The sequence below is a fragment of the Heterocephalus glaber genome, unplaced genomic scaffold, assembly GCF_053883595.1.
Source record: "Heterocephalus glaber isolate CG9 unplaced genomic scaffold, H.glaber_assembly_v1.0 deba00001546, whole genome shotgun sequence".
NCBI lineage: Eukaryota > Metazoa > Chordata > Mammalia > Rodentia > Bathyergidae > Heterocephalus > Heterocephalus glaber.
In genome coordinates this window covers 749,730-772,878 of record NW_028258339.1, presented here as the reverse complement: position 1 = coordinate 772,878, position 23,149 = coordinate 749,730, and the positions used below count along the sequence as shown (strand labels likewise).

The 23,149-nt window shown below is 37.4% G+C and overlaps 1 pseudogene; it reads right to left on the bottom strand.

Moving 5' to 3' along the window:
* Positions 1–895: 895 nt before the first annotated feature.
* Positions 896–2,592, bottom strand: LOC101698870 (keratin, type II cytoskeletal 8 pseudogene; annotated as a pseudogene).
* Positions 2,593–23,149: the final 20,557 nt, after the last annotated feature.

Sequence of the window (23,149 nt, the reverse complement as noted above, 5' to 3'; positions counted from 1 at the left end):
AGATAAAAAGTTGAACAAAAACTGATTTTATGTGACATCAAATCTGTAATGAGATCTTATGACTATAACCTTCCTTAAAAGAGCCTCTCATGGCATAAGTATCAAAAATGACAGAAAACCAATAGCCTATTTCTTATTTCTGAATAAACTAGATATAGATAATCTGTTACTATAAGAGGCAGAGCAAAGTAATTAATAATTAATCTCAGGACTTGGGCAGCCTGGTTCAATTCAGTTCCTGCCAAGTACTAGTTATGTAATGCTAAAATGGTTGTTTTAAGTTCTCTCTGCCTCTATAAGACAATGATAATAACATCAAATCACCCAGCATTTTAGATGTGAAGATTCATGAATCAATATGTGCAATTGTCTTAGAATTATTTATGCCACATGGAAAATATATATATATATTTATCTGTAGATTGGCATGTCTCAATAACTTTTATTTTCAAAATACCCCATATAACAACAGCATTTCCAGGACAACTGGGATGTGTCCTCCACATGCCCATCACCTCAGTCTACCCTAATATTTGAGACGTAAATAATAGCATAAACTCCCCTGAAAGTGCTTCACATTCCGACCTTTACACATTTTGAAGCTAGAGAAAAATTAGCAAGAGGGACTTTTCTATTTGAACACAGATAGTAGAAAAAAATGAGGCAACCAGGAGAACTTGGATATAAGTAAAATAAAATTGTGCTGTAAGGGTTAACTACAAAATCAGCAAAATATATGCAAAATTACATTTAAAGATAAGATGATATGATGGTTAAGGTGTCAACTTGATTGGTTTGCGAGCCTTCCAGGAGATTAGTAAAACATATCTGTAGGTGTGTCTGGGTTGGTTATGGAAGTGTGACCTTGGGAAATTTATCTGGTCCCTCCCTCTTTTCTTTCTTTTTTTTTTTTTTTTCAGGCGGCAGAACCAGCTTGGGCTTTATTTTGGAAAAGACACTTGAATTGGTTTTAGTGAAGGGCATGGGCAAGAAGGGGTACCCCAGGCAGTATTTCCCCCCAAGGGTGGGCTGAGGGCTAGGGCTAAGCCTCAGGTGGGTCTCTTGTTCCCAATGCTTCCATTAACAGCTACACAGGCTCTGGGGCAGCTGTGGGAGGGGTGTGGGCTGGGAGAGGCTGCTGTGGCCCATTCACTTGGGCAGGACATCAGAGGTCTCAGACACCAGCTTCCCATCACAGGTCTCGATTTTCTTCACAACCACGGCAGACTTGGTGCGGGTGAAGCCAGGACTTTAGAGGCTGCCAAAGCCAGGGCTTTGGAGGCCCCTGTAGCGTGAGCTCACCATTCCTGAGTAGCCACTGGTGGTCTTCATGTGGATGCTCATGTTCTGCATCCCAGCCTCCAGCCTGTTCTCCTTGCCCTCCAGCAGCTTGAGGTAGGTGGCAATCTCTATGTCCAGTGCCAGCTTGACATTCATGAGCTCCTGGTACTCACGCAGCTGCCGTGCCATGTCCTGCTTGGCTTTCTGCAAGGCACTCTCCAGCTGGGCCAGCTTGGTGTTGGCATCCTTAATGGCCAGCTCCCCACGCTGCTCAGCATCAGCAGTGGCGGCCTCCAAGGATGCTCTCTGGCCTTTGAGGGCCTTGATCTCCGCCTGGAGGTGGCTGATGCTGCCATTCATCTCAGAGATCTCGGACTTTGTGCGGCGGAGGTCATCCCCATGTTTCCCAGCCAGAGTCTGCAACTCTTCATACTTAATCTGGTATATGCTCTCAGCCTCGGCCCGGCTGCGGTTGGCAATCTCCTCGTACTGGGCCTTGACCTCAGCGATGATACCATCCAGGTCCAGGGAGCGGCTGTTGTCCATGGACAGCACCACAGATGTGTCTGAGATCTGAGACTGCAGTTCACGGATCTCCTCTTCATACAGCTGCCTGAGGAAGTTGATCTCATCAGTCAGGCCCTCCAGGTAAGACTCGAGCTCCACCTTGTTCATGTAAACTTCATCCACATCCTTCTTGATGAGGACAAATTCATTCTCCATCTCTGTAGGCTTGTTTATCTCATCCTCGTACTTATTCTTGAAGTCCTCCACCAGCCCCTGCATGTTGCCAATCTCCGCCTCCAGCTTCAACTTCTCCTGCCCCAGTGTGTCCAGCTGCCACCGGAGGTTGTTGATGTAGCTTTCAAACATATTGTCCATGTTGCTCCGGGACGTCTTCTGCTGCTGCAGGAGGCTCCACTTGGTCTCCAGCATCTTGTTTTGCTGCTCCAAGAACCGCACCTTGTCGATGAAGGAGGCGAACTTGTTATTGAGGGTCTTGATCTGCTCCTTCTCCTGAATGCACACCGCCTGGATGTTGGGGTCCACCTCCAGATTCAGGGGGTTCAGTAGGCTCTGGTTCACCTGGACAGCTGTGATGCCCCCCACACCAGCAGCCCTGCCATAGCCGCCTAGACCCAGGCCACCCCGGAAACTGCTGCTGCTGCCCATTCGGGAGAAGCTGGAGGAGCTGATTCGGGAGCCCTGGCCACTGCTGTAGGAGAGGCTGCTGAAGCCCCGGGGGCCAGAGATGGACACCTTGTAGGTCTTCTGAGTCACCCTCATGGACATGGCGGAGGCTGGGGTGAAGGCAGGAGAGCTGCAGATGGGTAGGATAATAGAAAGAAGCCAGGCAGCTGCTTCTGGACAGTCCCTCTTTTCTTTCTGATACTGTTCTTCTCCTCTGCTTCCTAGTCACTGTGAACTAAGCATTTTTCTTCCTCCACACCCTTGTGATGTTGTTTCTGCCTTAGAGCCAGCCAAATATGGACTGAATCGCCTGAAACCATGAGCCAAATAAAATCTCTCCTCTCTGTGGGTATCAGGTACTGTATCTCAGTGACAGGAAAGCTAATACAGATGGGCTCCCTGATCAAAGCAAGAGGTAGACTTGACTAAAAATATTTTTAAGGGTACTTCCTAAAGTTTTATGTGCATAGAAATTTCAAGGAATATTTGTTAAAATGCAGATTTTGATTCAAGAAAGGATGGCCTTAAGATAATATATCTTTATGAAGCTCCTAGATGGTGTCTGTGCTGCTGACCTATTGAATTTGATTTGAAAGGAGAACCAAAATTGCATGAAGGTTTTCAGTTACAGTTATGGTTCAGACAGTATATTATATTTAATCAAAATGATCAAGAGATATATAAAGAAGAATGGTTAAATAAAGCCCAGCTGTTTGTCTTTTTGTTGGTACCTCTGTATAAAATATGTGTTTGTAACCTATCTCCAACCAAGTGGTAATTTTTTTAAATTAAGAAATATGACCTTGAAATTCTCTATGACAAATGCAAATCATTTGGAAGTTAATTGAATTGAAATACAGGAACACAAGTCCGGTACAGTATTATTTGTGATGAATCCTCCCAAAAGATAATTATTGAACTATAAGTGAATTATTCATAGTGAATTATACTGTTAGTGAATTATCTGTTATGAATGATAAACATTTGTGTCCATTGATAAAATTAGAAGACATTCTCTTCAATGTGTGTGTTTTTGTGTAAGTGGCTGGCCACTTTACATATGATATGACTACATATGTTTTTTGAGTGTTCTGTATTTCCAACCTTGGTATATGGTAGAGATATAAATCTTCAGTGCTATAAAATGGCTAATAAGCACATAAAAAAGATAATAAATGTCCCTAGTCACAAAAACATGAGATACCACTTTACACCTATTAGTGTGACTATTGTTTTTTTAGTAAAATAACAAATGTTGGTGAGGATGTAGAGAAATCAGAGCCCTGTGCATTGCTAGTATAACAGAGTGCACTGCTAGTGCAGCAATAAGAGTGCAGCTGCTGTGGCAGTTTAACAGTTCTTAAAAAAATTAAATGTAGAATTAGCATATGATCAACAATTAACTCCTTGGTATGTACCCCAAAGAATTGAAAGTTGGCTCTTAAACAAATACTTGTCAATATTTATAACAGCATTATTCACAATAGCCAAAAGGTGTAAACAACCCAAATATCCACCAATAAATGAATCAGTAAAATGTGACATGTGGCATGCACATGTAATAGAATATTTTTCAGAATTAAAAATAATGAAATTCTGATAGGTAATACAACATGAATAAGCCTTCTAAACTTATGCTAAGTAAATAAGCCATACCCAAAAGAGAAATATTATATGATTCCTCTTATATAAGGCACCTAAAATAAGCAAATTCATAAAGACAGGAAGTAAAATACATGTTACCAGATGCTGAGGGGTTGGAGGATTGAAGAATCATTATCTTAATGGGTATAGGGGTTTTTTTTGGATTATGAAAGAACTCTGGAAATTGATAGTAATAGTTGCACCACATTTTGAATATAATTACACCCACCAAGTTGCACATTTAAAAATGGTTAAAATGGTTATTTTTATCATCTATATTTTGCCACAACAAAGAAACAAAAGTATAGCATCATTAAAATGAGAATTAATGAAAAACAATCAAGCCAAAGGAAGACAAGAAAAAAGGGAAAGATGACAAAAATAAGATAGGAAAAATTGAAAATGAATATTAATACATTTAAACAGCCATATCAGTAATTACATTAAATGGCAATGATCTTGAGCTTGTTTGGAGGTTCTAGCAGGGGAGAGCAGCTACTCATATACCCTTGACCAAGGAAACGGTTCTCCTCTATTGGGGGTGGTCGTCCTCTTCAATGGAGCACACAGCTTCAGGAGAGATGCACCTGGAGCTGTGAGGGAGGAAGGGGACACCTGCCTAGCCAGCTAGATCAGCCAAATCAACCCTGACAATCAATGGGGTGACAGATGTCGCAGCCAGATCGCCCTCACATCCTAAATGTCAACGATCTAAATACCTTAATGAAAATAAGTATATTACCTGATTGGATTAATAAGCAAGATAGGATTTTTTATGTCCAGGGAAAATTTTTAATGTTTTATATTTAAACATTACAGATATGAAGATACATAGGTGAAAATATAGTAGTCTAATGCGACTCAATAGATAATGTAAATGGCTATATTAATATGAAGAAAAGATTTCAAAATAAATTATATTCATTAATAAACTCATGTCAAAAAGAAAATGGTCAATCCATCAAGAAGACATAACAAACTTATATTTTGAAGCAAAATTCTTGAAAGAAAACTGATTGACTCACAAGGATAATTAGATAAATACATGGTTACAATTGGAGATTTCAGTACTTTCTCCAATAGTTCATAGAATAAATAAGCAGCAATTCAGCAAAGATATTGTAGATTTGAACTACATTAGCAATCAACCTGACTATATAAACATATAGAACACTCAACCAAACAATGGCAAACTACACATCATTTGCAAGAGGACAGAGAACAGCTTCCAAAATGACCCTATTCTGAATCATGAAAGATGTCTCAATAACTTCAAAATGACTCAAGTCATGTGAAGTATATTTTATGATCACAATGGAATTAAATTAGGAACTAAAGATCTCTAAGAAAATCCCCAAATATTTTGAAACTAAATAAAACGTTTCTAAATATCCCATGAGTTAAAGAACAAGTAAAGATGTAAATTAGATAGTATTCTTAGCTGAATGAAAATAAATGCCAAGCAAATCAGGCATGGTGGCACAGGCCTGTAATCCCAGTTACTTGGAAGCCTGAGGCAAGAGGATCACAAGTTTGAATCTAGCCTGCACAATGTAGAAACACCCTGTCTCACAATTTAAAATAAAAGAAATTAAGTGTCAAGCATATAAAAATATGTAGAATACTGATAATGTAGTAATGAATGGTAAATTTATTGCCTTACATAACCACGTTAGAAAAAAACACCCTCAAATAAATGTGTAGGGGCATTGGCCAGAGATATGTATGAGATGGATATCTTTTGGTGGGGCACAAGCCCAAAACCTGGATGGAAAGATTAAGGAATGTGTGCACTGGCCTTTGTTTTTCCCTTACTCCGATGATCTACTTAGATTAGCCCTAAGGTCAGTCCTGTAGCAGACCACCCTATCCTGACCCTGTCCCTCCTCTGTCCCCTACATGAATTCCTGCACAGGTTTCCTTCTTTTGTCCTTTACCCTTGCATCCTGGTTCTATCAATAAAAAGCCATAGAAGCTTCAGATCTCCAGTGTAACTTACTGAAAGATGGTGAAGGCTTTTAAAAGTAGAGGAATAGGGGCTGGGGAAGTGGCTCTGTGACACAACAGTTTCCTAGCATGTGCCAGCACTTGCCTAGCATTTCCCTGGGTTCAATCCCTAGCACCATCAAAAAAGAAAATTAGAAGGGCCGGGGATTTAGCTCAGTGGCTCTGCCTCCTGCCTCACAAGCGCAAGGACCCGAGTTCAATCTCTGGTACCAGAAAAAAAATAAACAGAAAAGAAAATTAGAGTCTAAAAGATGAGCCTAGTAGAGGACAATTAGGTCATGGGGCTACATCCTTATGAATAAATTAATGCTTGTCTCCTGAGAGTGGGATTGGTTTGGGGTGACTAGTCTAGTTTTTCCAAGAGCAGATTATAAGGTGAGTCCACTTCACATGCTTGGGCCCCTCTCTACACAGCACTTTCCATTTCTGTTTCTGTGCCACATTGTGTTGCTCCCAGGAGGCTATTGCCGTGACATGGACAATATGCTTTCTATACTTTCCAGCCACCAGAATCATGAACCAAATAAACCTCTGTTGTTTATAAAGTATCCATGCTTGGGTATTTTGTTGTAGCAACACAAAACAGACTAAGACAGAAAACACAAATTACCAATATCAGAAACAAGATAGATATCATCATTACAAATTCAACAAGTTGGATAAAATGAACAAATTACTTAAAAAAATATCAAACATGCAAAAAAGTAGATTGAGGCTGGGAATGTATCTTAGTGGTACACCACTTATCTATCTCCATACTTAAGGTGTTAAATTCAATTGCAAGCATTTTGAAAATAAACATAGGTCTTAAACACTGCTATATCTATCTATTCAATAAATCTGTAATTAATTTTCCCACATTTCCAGGATCAGATAGTCTCACTAGTGACTTCTGATAAATGTTTAAGGCAAAAATAACACAAATGTTAAGCAAAAACTTTCAGAAAATTTAAGATGAGAGTTTTCTTTCAAACTTACTTAATGAAACCAGAGGTACTCTGATACCAACTCCCCCCAGAAAAATGAGAAGAAAACTGACTAATATCCTATATGAAATGTATGTGCAATAATTTTAAAAATAATTTTAGCAAATTGAAATCAATAGAGCAATATTTCTCATGTATCTTGAGATAATATATATCATGCCCAACTATAGTTTATCTCAGGAATCCAAGAGGTTTTAACATTTAAAAATCACTAAATATATTTCACCAAATTAACAAGTTAAAAAAGAATAAAACAATTATCTTAAAAGATTCAGAAAAAGCAGTTGGCAAAAAAAAAAGCAGTTGTTGAAATATAAATTCCATTCCCCATAAAGGCCCTCAACAATGTAGTAATAGAAGTAAACATCTTTTCACTGATATAGGGCAACTATGAGAAACCTAACCCTGACATCAAACTTCATGACAAAAGAATATTTTTCTCCTAAGATGAAGGACAAGGATGTTAACAACTTCTATTTATGATTATTCTGGAGATTCTACCCAGTCAAACAAGGCAAGAAGAAATTGCAAAGGGATTTGAGAATAACTTCAGACAAGTGAAAATGAAAATACAGCACACCAAAACTTAGAGATTCCTTTAGAACTTCACTAACAGATTTTGGAATCACAGTGCCTTGGGCTCCATTGCAGCAGAATCCCAAGAAAATCTCTTTTCTAGCACACAGCCGTTAACATATGTGCATAAGACCTTGAGTTCCATGCTGGTATTGAAAGGGCCAAGAAACCTTGCCTTTTTAATGTTCCTTACTTTGTGGGGCCATCTTTTCAAAATTTCTCCAAAGCACAGTAAAGAGAGGGAAATTGTTTATGGTCCTTTAATGTTGAGGAAAAGACAGAGCCTTCCACAGTTCAACACGACCTCCAAGAATATGACATTAAGATCTTTTTTTGACTTCATCACTCTCCATTTCATCTCAGTTTTTAAATTTTGTTTTTGTTGTTTTCAGCACTGGGGATTGAACCTAGGGTTTCTGCACTGAGCTACAGCCTCAGTGCTTTTTATTTTTTATTTTTTTTAGATAGATCTTTCTAAGCCACTAAGTTGCTTTGGTGGGGCTCAAACTTGTGATCCTCCTGCCTCAGCCTCTCAGAGTGCTAAGAGTATAGGTATGTGCCACTATGCCCAACTCCATTTCTGTTTTGTTTTTTGTTTGTTAGTTGGTTTTTAAAGAGACTAGCTCTCACTATGTTCCCAGATTGGCCCTGAACTCTGGAGCACTAGCAATACTCTTGCCTCAGCCTCCTGAGGAGCTGGATTGGAATTACAGGCACATGTCACTGCATCTGGCTCATCCTTTTTTTTTCTCTTTTGTTTTTCTCTCCTTCCTTCCTTCCCTCTTCCCTCCCTTCCTTCCTCCTTTCCCTCTTTCATCCTTTGATGGTACTAGGGATTGAAGACCAGGGCCTTTACATACTAGGCAAGTGCTATACTGCTGAGCTACATCCCCAGCCCTTTTTAAATTTTATTTTGAGACAAGGTCTTGCTAAGTTGCACAGTAGCCTTGAATTTGCTATCTTCCTGCCTTAGCCTCCTGAGTAGCTGGAATTCTGGGCATGCCTGGCTGGCATCATCCCATTTCTTAATAACCATTTAAATAGTTCCACTCTCCTAGAACAAGCCCCTCAATTCACCGCTTTATCTTTCCCCATTTCCTTGAAAATCACTCTAATTTTCTTATCTATTTTTTCTGCATAGATTTTCCCCTTGCTGGCATCCTTAGAGCTACTGTCTGTACCTCAGTATAGATTAAATCAAGCTTGGCCATGTGTCAGAGCCTTCCCTGACATTATTATTTATGTACTTACACATAACAGTAACTAAGGAATGACTGGAGATATTATAGATAACAAAAAACAAGGAATTTTATATTAAGCTTGTTTCATGTTACATTGCCTTTTTTTATGTATTCAGTGATTTAAACCCTTGAGAGTTGTTTTGGTTTTTTTTTGTACCGGAGATTGAACTTGTGACCTTGCGCTTGCGAGGCAGGCGCCAGAACCACTGAGCTAAATCCCTGGCCCCCTTGAGAGTTTTAAACATAATTTTTAGCCAAAGATGTAGCTCAATGTAGCCATGCCTGCCTGGCAAGTGCAAGGTCCTGAGTTCAATTCCCAATACAAAACAAAAACATAATTTTTTAATTTGACCGGTAACTTTTAACACTGGTAACTGATCACAGTGTAGCTGCATTTTCATACCATAAGTGACCCTTTGCCAACCAGGAATTGATAGTTTATTAACTCCTGGCCCATCATTCTCCCTGGACCCAAAACACATGTTTTAGTGAGTCGAGAGTGTTCTAGATAATTGTGCTGTGGCCCAAAATGTGAGTTCAGTAATTTGCTAGAAAGACATACAGTGCTCAGGAAATCAATTATATCAAATTACATCAATTTGTTTATATCAGATATAAACAAAACAGTTATGATTTATTATAGTGAAAATATTTAGATGAAAATTCTCTAGTTTGTCTAAAGGAAGAAACACATAGGATAGAGTCTAAAGAAGTTTCAAGCATGAAATTTTCAGTTGTTCCCTCTTAGTGAAGTCATGAATACCACTACTTTTCCAGGCAATAATGTATGACTATATCTGCAATGCATTGCCACCTAAGGAAACTCACTTGAACCTTGTGTCCAAAGATTTTATTGGATCTCAACCATGTAGAAGTGAGTTACTGCTTGCATGGGTTTTAGCTCTCAACCCCTCCAGAGGTAGAGTGTGTATCATGTGGTGCAAAGGCCTCATCATAAATCACATTAAGCAGTCCAGTGTAGCTGCAGTTCTATCAGGCAGGCTATTTCAAGGGTCTGCAAGGGAAATTGCCAGACCTTTCCTTGATACAAATTACACCTTTACAATATAGCATAGCATTTATTTTTTTTATTTAATATAATACAAGTAGATATTAATAAACAAAATATAAAAGCCATTGTTGGAAAAAATAATTATTTATAACAAAAATGATTAGAGTATAACATGATCTAAAAAGAATATATTTTCATTTGCTAATCTCTCAGCTCATTTCCTAATAATACTATAACTTTTTTTGCCTAAAACATTTTAAGTATCTCCCATTCTGTATAATTTTGAACAATTTCTTCCTATTTCACTGTATTTATTATGCTTTTTGGTCTTTATTTTTGCTTTCAGTTTCTTACACTAGAGCGACAATGCAATATTTACATGTGTGTTCAATTTATTTCACTTAGAGTATGTTCTCAAGGTTCATCCATTTGCTTAGAAATGTCTCAAGTCTATCCTTCTTTATGGATGAATAAGTACTCCATTATATTTAAAAAAAACCACATCTTTTTTATCCATTCACCCATTGATGGGCATTTGGTTTGTTTCCAACATTTAGCTATTACAAACTGTGCCACTATAAACATGGGTGCACATGTATCACTGTGGTATGATGCTTTTAGTTCATTTGAGAAGGTACGCAGAAGGGGAATAGCTGGGTCAAATGGGACCGCTAATCCTAGTTTTTTTGAGGAATCTTCACACTGATTTCCACAGGGGTTGCACCAGTCTACACTTCTACCAAAGGCAGAGAAAGGTTCCTTTCTCCCCAAAGCCCCACCAGCATTTGTTGTTGGTTGATTTCTTGATAATAGGCATTCTTTCTGGTGTGAGATGGAATCTCATCATTGTTTTCATTTGCATGTCTCGAATGACCAGTGATGTTGAACATTTCTTCATGTATTTATTTGCTGTTTCTACTTCTTCATCTGAGAAGTGTGTATTCATCTCAGATGCCCATTTCTGAATTTAGTCTTTAAATTTGGGTGGACTGATTTTTTTCAATTCTTTATATATTCTAGATGTTAGTCCTTTGTCTGGGGGAACAGCTGGCTAAAATTTTTTCCAACTCTGTGGGTTTTCTTTTCACTCTGTTGGTGATTTCTTTTGTTGTGCAAAAGTTTTTTAATAAGATGAGGTCCCAGTTGTTGATTCTTTGTAGTATTTCCCGTGTGGTCTGAGTTTTTTGTTTTTGTTTCTTTTTTTTCTTTTTTTGGTACCAGGGATTGAACTTGGGACCTTGCGCTTGTGAGGCAGGCAGCAGAACCACTGAGCTAAATCCCTGGCCCTGGTCTGAGTTTTGTTCATGAAGTCTTTGCCTACTCTTATATCCTCAAGCATTCTACCTGTTCTCTCAGCAGATTTAGATCTTTGATCCACTTTGATATTAGTTTAGTACATGGTAAGAGACATGGATCTAGTTTTAGTCTTCAACATGTAGAAAGCCTGTTTTTCCAGCACCATTTATTAGAGAGGCTCTCTTTCTTCCAATGAACATGTTTGGCCCCTTTGTCAAAGATAAGGTAGCTGAGTGTGTTTGAGGTTCTTTCTGCATCTTCTAGTGTGTTCTATTGATCTTCGGGTCTGTTTTTTTGCCAGTACCATGCTGTTTTTTAATCACAGAAGTTCTCTAGTACAGTTTCAAATCAGTGATTGTGATGCTTCCTGCCTTGCCTTTGTTGCCCAGAATTGTTTTTTGCTATTCTAGGTCTCTTGTGCTTCCAAATGGATTTTAGGAATAATTTCTCTAGTTTTGTGAGGTACAGCATAGCATTTCTTTCTCTGCTCCTGTACTTTTGATTTTTTTTTTTTTAGGTACCGGGGATCGAATTCAGGACCTTGTGCTTGCAACACAGGCCTGGTGCCACTGAGCTAAATCCCCAGCCCTCTGCTCTTTTACTTTTAACTTTGTGTGTGTATGTGCATGCACGTGCACATGTGTACGATAGAAATTTTTCATTTAGGCACTTAACATCTCTTTCTAGAAAGTAATTGGGTGGCTTACAAGGGTATATGCTCTGCAATATAACTTGAATTTAGAGTTGCCCATCCATAAAAAAACAGAAGAAAAATTAGAAAAATACGTGAAGAAATGCTCAACATTGCTGATCATTTGAGAAATACAAATTAAATCAACACTGAGATTCCATCTCACTCCAGAAAGAATGGCTATAATCAAATTAAATAATAATGAATGCTGGGAAGGCTACAGGGGAAAAGAAGCCCTTCTAAATTGTTATTGGGAATGCAAACTAGTACAGCCACTAAAGAAATCAATATGGAGACTCCTCAAAAAACTGAAACTTTTGGAAATGGAAAATGGTCAAATGGAAATTCCATTTGACCCAGGTGTTCCCCTTCTAAGTGTCTTCCCAAAAGAGATAAAGACATTATATTATAGTGATACATGCATACCTGTGTATATAGCAGCACAATTCATAACAGCTAAATCTTGGAACCATCCTATATGTCCAGCAGATAAATGGATAAAGAAAATGTGTGTTTACACAGAACAGAGTACTACTCTGACATAAAGAAAGATAAACTTAAGTCATTTGTAGGAAATTAGATGTACTTTGAGAACATAATGTTAAGTGAAATAAATCAGATATACAAGCTTAAATATCACATGGTTTCTGTTATAAACTCAAAATATAAATAAAAAGCAAACTAAAAGATAATAGGTAGTAGAGAGTTAGATCTTTCTCAAAAGAGAAGGGGATCAAAAGATAGAGGGAGAGGGGAAGGAAAGGAGGAAAAGGAGATGAAAAAAAGAATTAAAATGTGTTATGTACCAGCTCCACACAAGTAATATAAACATTATGTACTGCAAACATGTAAAAACAAAAGGAAGGGAATCAAGAGATGGATAGAGGGGGGAGGAAGGGAAGGGGAGGGGGATGAAACAAGGACTTAAGATGTATTATATTCATGGACCAACTCCCCACAATGAATGTAAACATTATGTGCTAAAAATATGTACTAATAAAGAAAATGATCTGAAAAAATAATAAGATTGGGGGCACAATAGAGTCAAGGAAATTAAATATATATATCAAGATGATGCAAACCTCATCTTTGGATGATGCCTAGTTTGGATCTCAAATGTCCCCCAAAGGCCATGGATTAAAGACTTAGTTCCTAGTTTGCCACTATTGGGAAATGGTGGAAACTGTACTTGATGAGACCTGTGGGGAGAACTTGAACACCTTCAGGCATGCCCTTGAAGGGGATATGGACCCAAAGCCCTTTAGCCATAATGTGAGCAGCTTTGCTTTCACACGTTCCCTACCAAGAAGTACTGCCTCAGTGCTGGCCCAAAGCAAGAGAACCAATTGATACTGAACCAAAATTTCCAAAGCAATTAGAAAAAATAAATCTTATCTCTGTATAAGCTAATTATGTGAGATATTTGTTACAGAAAGTGACTAATACAGATGAGTTCATAGAGTTGGACAGAAAAATGGAAACCATGTGAAATTTACTGAAAATTCCCAGTGTTTTTTGCCACTTCAATTTATGTAACAGAAGACATACTTGTGGAATATAACCCTCTAGTAGGAACTAATTGTAGCTAACTTGTGCCTTCTTATTCCATCTCTTTGCCATTCAAAAAGAATATACATGCAAATTTTGATAGGGATCTCATGAGATCTATATATCTGTTTTCAGTCCATAAATGCAGCATGTTTTTCCATTTATCTGTATTTTATTTAATTTTTCCAAAATATTTTTTAGTTTTTACTGTGCAGGTATTTTGTCTCATTAAGTTTATTTCTAAATATTTTATTATATTTGATGTTATTGTAAGTGGATTGTTTTCTTAATTATTTTGGATTATTCATTGTCAGTGTATAGAAATACAGTTGATTTTATATATTGATTATTGTATCTTGCAACTTCACAAAATTCATTTATTATTTCTAACACTTGTCAAATATTTAGTATTGTCTGCATATGAGATCACATAATCTGTGTACTGTGTAGAGATAATTTTACTTCTTTTCCAATTTGGATGACTTATTTCTTTTTCTTACATAATTACTCTGGCTATGATGAATAGAAGGGGTGAAAGTCAGTATCCTTGCCTTGTTCTTGACCTTAGGAGAGTTTTCCATTTTCCATCTGTGAGTATGATAGTAGCTGTAGGTTTTTATGTATGACTTATTGTATTAAGGCAATTTTTTCCTAATCTTAGTTTGTTGAATGATTTTATTATGAAAGGGTGTAGGGAACAGGGAAAGGGGACTTTACTAGAACCTCTACAGTAAGTCCTAGTCTCCTGCGAGCCACGGCAGCACAAGGCAAATTAACTTATTATACAGGAAAGGTAGAAAAAATGAGACTTGAGTGAACAAGCTGAGCTTTGGGCCTGATCAGTGCTGCTCTGAGCAGCAAAGACAAAGCCTGGAGCTTGCTGCACCTTTTATTCAGTACATAGGGAGAAACAAATGTAACAGATAACTGGGGAGTGGTGGAATTCCTAGAACAATGAGGAACTATGCAGATGAAGATTTGGTTCCTCCCAGGGTGTCTCCTGCAGGTGTGGTCTTGCCCTGGAGCATCACAGCATCAAGGGATCATTGAGGTCTTAGTTGTGATAGGAGGCAAAAGTGGAATCAAGTCTGGAAATGCCATAGCTGGCCTGTAGGCAGGAGAACTAGGCCTAATCAGATGATTTTTCCCTAAAATGATGTAGCATTGCTCCTGACAAAAGGGCATTGAATTTTGTCCAAGTGGTTTTTTGGCATCAATTTATATATCATGTGTTTTTTATGCTTTATCCTACTAATGTAACATATTGCATTCACTGATTTTAGTATGTTGAAGTATTCTAGGAATAAATCCTTTTTTATCATAGTGACCAATCATTTTAATGTGTTGCTGAATTCTGTTGCTTTTATCTTTTTGAGAATTTTTGCATCAATATTTATATCAGGGATATTGGTCTGTACTTTTTGTTTCTTGTAATGTCTCTGAAAACCCCTGAAAGGGTGTTAAATAAGCATTAATGTTAATCTCATGAAATGAATTTGGAAGTGTTCCTTCCTTTTTGGTTTGTTGGAAGAGTTTGAGAAGGATGAGGATTAATTCTTAAATGTTAGGTAGAATATGCCATGAAGCCCTTGCAACTTGAGCTTTTCTTTGTTGGGAGGTTTTTGATTACTGATTCAATCTCCTTGTTATTTATAGGTTTGTTCAAATATTTTATTTCTTTATGATTCTGTCTTGGTAGGTTTATGTTTCTAGGAATTTATCCACTCCTTCTAGGTTATATAATTTGTGCGTAACCATTCACAGTAGTCTCCTACATTCCTCAGTAACATCAATTGTAATATCTCCTGTTTCATGTTTGACTTTAGTTATTTCAGTCTTTCCTTCTTTCTCAATTTAGCTATCAGTCACTTTTATTTTTTAAAAAATTCACCCTTAACTTTGCTGTTTTTCCTATCTTTTTTTGTGTGCTCTAATCTTAATTATTCTCTTCTTTATACAAACTTTGGGGTTCATCTTTTTCTGTTTCTAGTTTGATTTAGTATAGAGTTAATTTGTTGATCTAAGATCTTTTCTTTTTTTAATGTAATCATTGATTACTACAAACTTCCTTCTTTGCACTGTTTTTACTATAGTCCAAAAATTTGGTATGTTGATTTTCATTAGTCTCAAGATATTTTTTAATTTTAATTTGTGATTTCTTGTTTGACCTGCTCGTTGTTTGAAAGTATGTTGCTTAATTTCCACATATTTGTAAAATTTCTAGCATTTCTTCTGTTATTGTATTCTAGTTTTAGTCTACTGTGGTAAGAAGAAAATACTTGATATTTTTCTATATTCTTGCATTTTAAAAAGACTTGTTTTGAAGCCTAATTTATGGTCTACTCTGGAGAATGTTTCATGTGAATTTGCCTATTTTTGAGGGGGCTGGGATGGGATAGGGTTAATAGAGATCAAACCCAGGGAATGCTGAGCTACATCCCCAGTCCCCCTTTTTGTTTTGAGACAGGATCTCACTAAGTTGCCTGGGCTGGCCTTAAATTTGTTATCCTCCTAGTTTAGTTTCCCCAATAGCTGAGATTACAGGTGTTTGCTACATACTCAGCTGTCCTACGTGAACTTGAGGACATGTGTTTTGCTGTTGTTGGGTGGAATAGTCTATATATATCTGTTAGATCCAATGCATCTGTGGTGTTGTTTTATCCTCTGTTTTCTTATTGATTTCCTTTCTGGTTTTTCTACCCATTATTGAAATTATGCTATTAAAGTTTCCTTTTCTCTGTGTTGTTATTTTTCCCTTAAATTCTGTCAGTGTTTGTTCCATATGTTTGGGAGTTCTAAAATTAGACACATAAATACTTATAATCATTACATTTTATTATAAATTGACACTTTTGTCTTTATATAATACAATAGTGCCTTAGTTCATGAACTCAATTCTCTCCACAATTCTGGTCACAAACCAAATTGGACAAGAAGTGAATCAAATTTCTACATAAGGTCAACATTGAACCTAACCACTGAATTTGATTCAATTCACATCCAATTTGGTTTGCGACCAGAATTGTGAAAAGAATTAAGTTTGTAAACTGAAGTACCACTGTATCTTTGTTTTCTCTTGTGATGATTTTTATGAAATAATGAAAACTATTTTGTCTGATATACATATGGCCACCCTCTCTTTCTTGACTAACATTTGTATGCAATTCATTGTTTCCTCTTTTCACTGTCAATTTAAGTGCTACCTAATGTGAATGTTTTGTCATCAGCATTCTAGTGACTAAGGTTAATTGTGTTAACTTGATTGGCTTGGGAATGGCTAGGGTAGTAATGGCAAACCTTTTAGAGAGGGCCCAAATTATAACCCAAAACCCACTTATTTATTGCAAAGTGCCAACACTGCAATTAAACATGAATATCTTATGCTCATCTTCTTGGGCAATGCTGGGGCAGCTTGGCTCATGTGCCAACAGAGAGGGCTCTGTGTGCCCACTGTGGCTCATGTACCATAGGTTTGCCACCACTGGCCTCCAGGATTAGTAAACCACACTTCTGGGTGAAGTGGTAGTTGGTTACTATATCTGAACCCTTGCCCCTTCCTCTCCCACACTGTTTCAATCCTCTGCTTCCTGTCTTCCATGAACTAAGCACTTTGTTACATCATACCCTTCATCCATGATGTTTCTGCCTTGAAGCCGGCTGGCCGTGGACTGAATCCACTGAAACCATAAGTCAAATTGAACCTCTCTTCTGTTAAGTTGTGGGTGTCAAATATTGTGTCCCAGTGATATAGGGGGGAAGAGATGTAACTCCCAAACCTGTTAGGTATTCAAAACGCGAGTTTGTGTTCTCTAAAATCAAAGAATGAATTCTAGGAACAATGGAGGTTAAGACTAGGAAAAATTCCCCCACCGCCATTCCACCGCTCCAAGGGCAGAGCAGGTGAGGCAATCCCAGTGCCCAGGAGGAGGCTCCCCAGCCAACATTCCACTGCTTCTAGGGCAGAGGAGGTGAGCCAATCCCAGGGCCCAGGAAGAGGCTCCCTGCCACTGTTCTACTACTCCTAGGGCAGAGGAGGTGAGCCAATCCCAGCACCCAGGAAGAGGCTCCTCCACCACCATTCCACCGCTCCTAGGGCAGAGGAGGTGAGCCAATCCCAGCCCAAAGGAGACTGCAAACCACCATTTTACCACTCCTAGGGCAGAGGAGGTGAGCCGCATGGGTGCCAGCAGCACCCCACCCCACCCCAGCCATCCCTGCAAATGAGAAGACACATAAACAAGCCTCAAAAACAGACTTCCAGATCACCTACAGCAACCCCGAAAGGGAAACAAGATGGAACAATCTGGTACTTAAACACCTGGACTCCCTGAACTGGCAACAAAAGAGGATCTGGGAAAAATGAAATCAGAAATAATTTCTCAGATAACAGCAGAGATTGTGCCCATAGTGCAAGACATGATTAATAAATCTAGAGAGGAAACAGATAAAAAAATATAGGAGCTGAGGAACATGATGTAATCCAAACATAAAAAACAAATGTAATCCATAAAACGGATGCAGACAGATTTCCAGGAGATTAAAAACTCGATTGAAAGTCTACACAGCAGAATGAACCAATGTCAGGACAGAATTTCAAATATAGAAGATAAGATTGCCATTAGTGACCAGGAAAAAAAATTGCTTTAAAATTGTAAAGGACCACAAGAAATCAATCCAGCAGCTGCTAGACGATGCAAAGAAGAATAACATAAGACTGATTGGAGTCAGTGAAGAAACCGGAGAGAGTGCAGATGACATAAAAAACTTTTCACAGAAGTGATGGCAGAAAACTTCCCAAGGAGGGGAAAAGAACTTGACATACAGATAAGTGAGGCATATAGGACTCCAACTAGCCTTGATAAAAAAAAAAAAACTACACATAGGCATATAATAGTTAAGCTTCCAGAAACCCAACAGAAGAGCAAAATTCTACGAGGAGTGAGAGAAAAAAAAATAAATCACATATAAAGGAAAGCCCATCAGAATCACAGCAGACTTCTCAATGCAAACCCTCAAGGCAAGAAGAGATTGGAGTGATGATATATTTCAAACCCTAAAGGAAAACAGCCTCCAATCCAGATTGATGTACCCTGCAAAACTATCTTTCAAAATTGATGGAGAAGCCAGGGATTTAGCTCAGTGATTTTGCCACCTGCTGTGCAAGTGCAAGGACCCGAGTTCAATCCCCGGCAACAACAACAAAAAAAATTGATGGAGAAACAAGATATTTTCATGATAAAGAGCACCTCAGGAACTTCATGAATACAAAACCAGCACTCCAAAAAATTTTAGATAATATCCTAGGAAAAGACAATGAGGATCACAACTCCGGGAAGCCCAGCAGAATGAATCCATTGGGAGTGACAAATTAAATGCAAAGGGGGAGAGTCTAACAAAAAGAAAAAGTCATGATAAGGCTTTTAAAACTTTTAACTTCATCTCCCTAATGAGAGTATAATTCAATCTTGTTATTGTACTGATTAGTATTTTTCTGATTCTAGTGTTGCACACCTTTCCTTGTACTGTACTGGCTATTTATCATCTTCTTGTGTCTACTTTTTAATTGGGTTGTCTATTAATGAGCTGTATGAGTTCTTTATATATTCTGGTCATAGATTATATGCATTGTAAATGTGGTCTGTTGAAGGACTACTTTACATTTTAACGATGTCATTTAAAGGTCTAAATTTTGATGGAATCTCATCAATGTTTTTCTTTTATACATCATGTTTTTTTGTATCCTAGGAAGGTCTTGCCTACCCTAAATTCATAAACATTTTCCCTCATAATTTCTTCTTAAAGTTTTATAGTTTTAGACTTTCATATTTAGGTTCATAGATCCTTTCAAGTTATTTTTATGTATGGAAATAAAGGGTTAAGGTTAATTTTTTGTAAACGGATACCAAGTGTTCTAGCGCCATTTGCTGAAAACACTATCTTTTCCTCGGCTCTTGAATTGAGTTTATATTCTATAAAATGTTAATGTTAAATAATCTTTCAAAATTCAGTGGACTATATATGTGTGGTTCCATTTCTAGATTCTCTGTTTTCTTCCAATGATCTATATGTCTTTCCTTACACCAACACTGCTTTGATTGCTGTAGCTTTAGAGAAAGTCTTAACAGTAGGTACTAAACATCTTCGAACACTGTTATTTCTTTCTTTTTCTTTTTACTTTTCTAGGTCCTTTGTACTCCTACATAACTTTTAAATTTCAATATCCAATTCTTCATTACAGCAAGTATACATAGACTGAATTTTTATATATATCTTGTGCTTTCTAATCCTGCTAAATTCAAGTACAAGTTCTAGGGGCTCCTAGAGATTTCTTAGTATTTTCTCTGTAGATGATCATTTCATCTACATATAAAGATTTTGCTTCAACCTTGCCAGTCCTATCCTAATTGTCTCATTTTATTGCCGTACTATTTTGGTTTAGGCCTATGTTTCAAAGTTTAATGGGCAGATGAAGAGTAGGCATAGCTGCCCTTGTTCCCCACCTTAGGGAGAAAGCATTATATCTTCTCCGTTCATGTAAGGCGTTTTTGCTAGAAATATGGAGTACATGTCTTTAATCTATTGAGAAGGTTCTATTCTACTTCTAGTCTCCTGATAGCTTTTACCATGAACAGCTGTGGAGTTTAGTCCGATACTTTTTCTCCAACTAGTGACAGGATCATATGGCTTTTTCCTTTCCTCTGTTAAAATGATGACTTTTGGGGGTGGATCTTCCAATACTGAACCAACACTGCCATCCCTATAATGAAACCACTTTCTACATACTGCCAGATCTGACTTCTAATAGTTTGTTTTGTTAAACAAATTTCTATCTATGTTCATACTTTTTTCTTCTATTATCTTTCTCCAGTTTTAGGATTAGCACAATGTTGATTTCCTAAAATGATGGGAGAAGTGTTCCTTTTTTTTCTGCTTTAAATGTTTGGTATAATATTTCAGTTAAAATGTATATGAGCCTATTGTTGTCATATAGGTAGGTTTTCAAGCTAGGAATATACTTTCTTTAATAGGTGCTATTCAAATTTTATATTTCCTCCAGAGTTAGTTTCATTAATTTGTCTTCCAAGGTACTTCTTAGAAGTTGTCAAATTTATTTCAAAACAGATTTTTGTAATATGCTTTCTATATCCTTTTAAAATCTGTAAAATCTGTGGTAATGTCTCCTAGATCTTGATATTTTAATTTTAAACATGTATAATTAATATTGTGTATTAGGACATAAAGGTCTAAAGGAGCAGGGGAAGTGGGACAGGTAGTGGAAAGGAAAGAAGGGAAAAGAAAAAATATGAGAAAAGGAAAAAAATGGAAACAAAGTCTTTGCAAACAGGGAAGGGTAGAGGGGGTGAAAGGAGGGCAGGAGAAGGGGAAAAAAATAAGAACCAAAATACTCATGTAATGGTACAATATCCCAATGATATATGTAACTGTATTTTATACCTAAAATGTACCAATAGACTCAATGGGGGGAAAAAAGGAGTAGGAAAAATTTATTGAGAGAAATAAAGCTTATGTCTAAGAGAGATAGATGGGGGACCAGAAAGTGGGTCGCCTGCCTACCCCACTTTTCAAAGATGTTTTATACAGCAAAGCAACGTGCTGAGGTGAGTACAAGGTGGGACAAAACTATAAGACCCAATGGAAATTTGCAAGGTGGGCATGAGGTGGGGCAAAACCATGACCAACCAATAAGATTACAAGTACAGTCACCCAGGTAATATTGATTAAATGGGGATCAAATGGGAAAGCAAGTCACATACAAGGAATTTGTCATTTAGAATATCATTCACAGCCATCTATCTCTAGGGGAAGTAGTGCCTCTTCTTTTTATAATGCTAATCACTGAATGTGCCTTAATTGTTCTCTATATTGGCTCCTCGCAGTGTTGGCACTTTGAGGGCTTCCCTGTCTAACTGCCTACAAGATATCTAATTAACTTACCTATCTACAATACCAGTAATGGGAAAACAGACTAATACAAGCATATAGATAGATCTTGGTTTTAAAATTCACTCAGCCAATCTGTCTTTTGATTGAAGAGTTTAATCCATTTTCATTAAAAATAATTATTGATAGGGAAGGATTTGCTATTGTGATTTTGTTTGGTAACTGTTTTATATGTGCTTTATTGCTATTTTGTTCTTCTTTTTCTATCTTACCCTTGTATTTCTTTTTGTATATCTTTGACAAGTACTTTCTTTGTGGTTACACTTGGGGAGAACATAAAACATTTTAAGGTTATAACAATCTATTTTAACTTTTATAACAATCTAAGCCGGCAAAAACTTATCTTTAATTATATAAGGGATTCTTTTTTACATCTGTATACCTGGCAATTTATATGATTGATATCACAAATTGTGTTTGTTTATATTGTGACTATGCATATAAATTTATAGATTCTCTGTGCTTTTGTCTTTTAAATTCTAAAGAGAATTTATACACTAACATTACAATAGTACTGGAATCCATATGTGTATATATATATATATTAGTGTATATTGTATATTTACTTCTATTAGAGAGCCAAATACAGATATTCCTTGTTTAATGACCTACCTGGTTTATGGCTGTTCAGACTTATGACCAAGGTGAGCCCTGACAAGGAAGAAATGGAACACTTGCATACTATTGGTGAGAATATGTTTTCATAGCCATTACATAAAACAATATGACTGTTCTTCAGATATTCAAGAGAACTATCTTATGATCTCAATTCCACTCCTGGAAATGTATTTAAAAATTAATTAAAACAAATATGTCAAAATATCTGCACTCCCATTTCATGGCTGCATTTTTCTGGAGATAGTAGCCAATATATGGAATAGCCAATAGCCAACATATGGAATCAAGCTAAATATCAATGAATGAATGGACAAAGAAAATATGGTTTATGCAAACTGTGGTGTACTATTCCACCTTAAAAGAGAAGGAAATCTTGCCATTTGAGCAGAATGGATGAACTTGGAGGAAATTTTATTAAGAAAGATAAGCCAGGTGTGGAAAAACAAATACTATATGATCTCCCTTATATGTGGAATCTAAAGAAATTGAACCAATAGAAACAGAGTAGAATAGTGGTTTCTAGGGACTACAAGGGGTGGGAGTGAGGCTGATTTGGAAGATTTGGGTCAAAATTACAGTTAGGAATAATTGTGAGATAGCTATTTTACAACATGATAGCTATAGATAATAAAAATGTAGTATATTCTTAAAAATCCCTAAGAGTAGATTTTAAGTATTCTTACTGATAGGTCTCCCACCACCTCAGCAGCTATTATGTATAGTTGCTGCCCTCTTCCTATGGTGCCTTGCCCCTTCCCCTGTGTGACGTCACGCCAAGATGGCTGCTCCCACCAAAGAACAAACCCTTCTTCCCAGCATGCCCCTGGTCCCACCCAGAGAGTAACCTAATACTCGCTCCCCTCCTACCACCTAGTGACATCACCGGCTCCTCCATTCCCTAGTCACTCCCTCACTCAGCCCCACCTCAGCCCCTACAAACCCCACCCCAGTCTCTATAAAATTCTCTCCCTGCCCAGCCATATTGCTTTTGTCTCTCCTTTGTTCAGAGACAGCCCGGCAGATCTATTCCCCTAATAAAGGTTTGTTGTGGCCTGGTCTGGTCTTGGTCTTCGGCCCTTTTACCTGACACTTACCA